We start from the raw sequence: 4,168 nt of genomic DNA, 5'->3' as shown, positions 1-4,168 counted from the left end.
GAAAAATTCATCGTTCTCGGCGTAGGATAAAAAGCCACATCTTGTTATATAATATAATTCATTCTGTGATTTAAGTTTTTATACGACATGATATTCGATAAGCCTAAAAAACAAGATAAAAGAGAAACAAACAAAAGGGAAAAAATAAAAATAAAAAAGACGACGGGCAGAGGCCTACGGTCCCGGGAGGAGGCAGAGAGCGGGAGGAGGGGCGCCTCCCGCAGACAACAGGGCGGGTGGGCGGAGACCCGCTAGAGGCTAGGGCTGCCCCGGGCGGGCCCAGAGCTGCGGGCCCGGGAAGAAGAGGGTGGGACCGTCCGGACCGTGCTCTCCTCCCCGCCCTCCACACCTCCCGGGAGTCAGCTCTTAAACTCCCAACGTCACCTGACTTTCCAGATCCCGAGGTCTGATCAAAGTGGCCGCAAGGTGACACCCAGCAACCGCTGCCGGTGTCATCCTGAAAAGAACGGACCCTATGACTGACGGGGGTGGGGCGGGGTGGGGGTGGGGCGCACAGTGGGTGGCCCGGCCAGCTCCCCTTCCGCCTCGGAGCGGATCGGATCATCTGGAACTTTATCCAGAGAGGAGAGAGTGCCCCTGGGTGTGTGCTAGAAGCCGGAGGGTTGGGGCAGGGACCTACCCAAGAGAGAAGTAGAGTACAGGGAGTTTCAGAGTTGACCCACTCACGATCTCGCCCTGGTCAATACAAGAGTGGCAATATCTGTCACCGTGGAATGAACACTTGGTACCGAAGACCTTTGTCTATGCTGGCCCCCCTATGCCTAGGGGGGGCATGTGGCCAGAATCTGACATCCTAAACGTCTTCGTAGAAAGAATTTGGGGGCGGGGGTGGGGGAGAGAGACAGAAATAGAAAAGAAAGGGGGAAAGAAATGGCTGCCACAAAACTATCAGAACAGATAAGCGACCGATAGGGCCTATCTGGTTAAGTTCTTTCCCTACCCAGAGAACGGTGGACACAGAGAGTCAGGGATAGAATTTCACGCTCGGCACTGTCTCTCGTGGCAGCGGGAAGGTGGAGGGTGGCTGAGGGTTCTATGCTCCTTTATCACACACCGTCAGGTAGGTCAGGTAAAATTGAGGACAGATTTCCAGTGTTTCGAGAAAGGAAGAGCACTCGTGCAGGCCATCTATCTGTACGTGGGAGAGTGTCCCCGAAAAGTGGCTTTCAGTGCCGGGATGTGCCTAGGCCAAGAAGGTTACACGATCCTGAGTGAGAATGGTCCGTCCCATAGAGTCAGTCGGTAGGAGGCCACCGGTCGAGACGGAACTGCCCCCCCTCCCACCCGCCCCCGCCCCACAGAGCAGACAGACTCAGAATGGAGTCACTCGGTGCCAGTGCCCTGCCCGGGTGCCCCATCATTCAACCGAACTGGGAAACAGGTGGGCTTTCCGACCCTCGGGAGGGAGCTTCACGGCGGGCGGACAGATCAGAAGGGGCCCGGCTCCCTTGAGCGGGCAGGCTGGGGACGGTCGGTGGGGTCTCTTGACAGGAGGCACCACGGAACCCTTGAGGCAATGTCGGGGGGCACCTATGTTGCGGTCCAAAGCTAGCGTCTGAGAAGTCGTCCCGAAAGCATGATGGCGTCAACAAGTCCCCTCCGTTCAAGAAACGAGATTCATTTCTAGAGGAGGGCCACCCACGCGGGAGAACCGTAGGCTTCCTGTGGACATTCTCTTCAAAAGGCAATTCACTCAGCGGAGTGAAAATCGGAAAAATCGCTGTCCTCTGACGCAGCTGCAGAGAAAAGATGGCACCAAAATCAATGAAACACACACATACACACACAAACACACCTCCTCCCATCTGAACGAGCACTCCGGACGGTCACATAGGGAGAGCGACGGGCTCTCTTCCCACCCTGTGGTTCTCTACCTTTCGTTGCGGTTTTTTCCCTCAGTGGATAGAGGAGGAGACACAGGGGGCTCAGCCGGCATGCGAGTGGGTTTATCATCCTCTGTGAGTATCAACACGCGACACCACCTAAGTGAAGGAACACACCGGTGTTTCATGTCATGTGGCTCAATGCCTGGCAGATACGAGCCTTTGCAGGCCTCCTCGTGATCGACAGGACGTCGCCTTGGACACGGACACATCTTGTCCCTCCCTCCCGAGGCGATAGGCGGTTCCGTACCTCCTCGGGGCCAGGGCACAGTCTGCCTAGGCACCTACAACACGTGTGGCAACAGCCTCGATGGCTCTGCCATGAGAACGAACTCCCGTGGCACGGGGGTGGGGCGAGGGGGGGGGGGTCGGGTGCTGAAGAATTCAGCTGAGTGAAGGAATGCCACGGGATTCAGAGTGCCATCGGTGGGCTGAGAGGCGAGCAGGGCGGGCTTTGAAAGGGTAACATTCTCCCTGCCTTCCGTCTGTCTGTGAATACAGAACGTACACGCCAGGCGGGGTGGCTCACGCCTGTAATCCTAGCACTCTGGGAGGTAGAGGCGGGTGGATCGCTCAAGGTCGGGAGTTCGAGACCAGCCTGAGCAAGAGCGAGACCCCCATCTCTACTAAAAATAGAAAGAAACTATATATCTAAAAATATATACAGAAACAGTATCTAAAAATATATACAGAAAAATATTAGCCGGGCACGGTGGCGCATGCCTGTAGTCCCAGGTACTCGGGAGGCTGGGGCAGTAGGATCGCTTGAGCCCAGGAGTTTGAGGTTGCTGTGAGCTAGGCTGACGCCACGGCACTCTAGTCTGGGCAACAGAGTGAGACTCTGTTTAAAAAAAAAAAAAAAAAAATATATATATATATATATATATATATATACACACACACACACACACACACACACGTATATCCAATTAGCTGGGCATGCTGGCACATGCCTGTAATCCCAGCTACTCGGGAGGCTGAGGCAGTCTGATCGCTTGAGCCCAGGAGTTTGAGATTGCTGTGAGCTAGGCTGACGCCATGGCACTCTAGCCAGGGCAACAGAACGAGAGACTCTGTCAGAAAGAAAAGAAGAGCGAGAGCGAGAGAGCGAGAGAAAGAAAGAAAGGAAGGGAGAGAAAGGAAAGAGAAGGAAGGGGGGGAGAGAGAGAGAGAGAGAGAGAGAGAGAGAGAGAGGAGAAAACTATTAAAAAATTCGGGACCAGATCCATCGGTCGGTACTCAGAAGCGTGACGATCGGGTGTTCCCGAGCACGTGTGAGATGTGTCTTCTCCCTGACGCCGCGTTTCCTCCACACACACATCACCCATCTGCCGTGGAAAAAAAGCAACAAAAAGAGAGAAAGAGATTAAGAAGGGAAAATGGAAACAGGGCAAAAGAGGAAGAAAGAAAGAAATTTCGAAAAAAAGAGACCAAAGTCACAGCGAGAAGGAAGAATACTGAGCCCAGAGCGACACCTAGTGACCACACCGTCACAAGCACCTAGGGCCCCAATTCGCCAGAGACATCTGGTGGACCCCAGAGCAACATGTGGTCGACCCGGGGCCATGGCGTCTGCAGCCGATTCCCAGGCGGGCACACGAGCCCGGAGAAACTCATTCTCAGCGCGGGGAGGAGGGGAGGGGAAATAATAGCAAAGTCACACCAGATCCCTTTCTAGTTCATAAACGTGTTGATTGCGTGTTCACGAGCACGTGTGAGAAGGGCCTCCTGGTGTGTCGGCACGTCACCCGCGTGACGTGAAACCATGAATCCGGGGGGGGGGGGGAGCGGAAAGGCGCGCAGGAAAAGGCAAAGAGAGAATAGATAAAATGAAAGGACCAAAAAGAAAGTCACACAGCAGGGTAGGGGAGTGAGAGCAAGTCGAGAGACTGCAGACAGAAACTCCGAGAGGAGAGGAATGCTCCGGAGCGCCCCTCGCCCCGCGCGAGAAGAATACCGATCGCAGGGTGACCCCTAGGGGCAGCGAGGCCAGAGAGACCAAATCCGTCCCGAAGCCTCCCTGTCAGGATGACAACCACAGACCAGACATCTGGTCAACCACCCAAGGACCAGACATCTGGTCAACCAGCGAACCCATGCGGAGGCCGCATGCAGCAGCGACATCTGTTCGACCACTCAGGGTGCTCCCTGCCGGGAGGGTGTGTCTCTATGTGTGTGTGTCCGGGGGGGGGGGAGATTGCGATGAAAGTCACGCCAGGTCCCGGGATAGTTCGTGAGCGTGATAATTGCGTGTGTGTGGAGAA

At 55.0% G+C, this 4,168-nt stretch overlaps 1 pseudogene; it reads left to right on the top strand.

The window, feature by feature from the left end:
* Positions 1-3,570: 3,570 nt before the first annotated feature.
* Positions 3,571-3,662, top strand: LOC138379956 (small nucleolar RNA U13; annotated as a pseudogene).
* Positions 3,663-4,168: the final 506 nt, after the last annotated feature.

This window comes from Eulemur rufifrons, unplaced genomic scaffold (genome assembly GCF_041146395.1).
Source record: "Eulemur rufifrons isolate Redbay unplaced genomic scaffold, OSU_ERuf_1 scaffold_240, whole genome shotgun sequence".
Taxonomy (NCBI): domain Eukaryota; kingdom Metazoa; phylum Chordata; class Mammalia; order Primates; family Lemuridae; genus Eulemur; species Eulemur rufifrons.
Note: the sequence above shows the minus strand (reverse complement) of the source record. Positions and strands in the feature narration are given on the sequence as shown.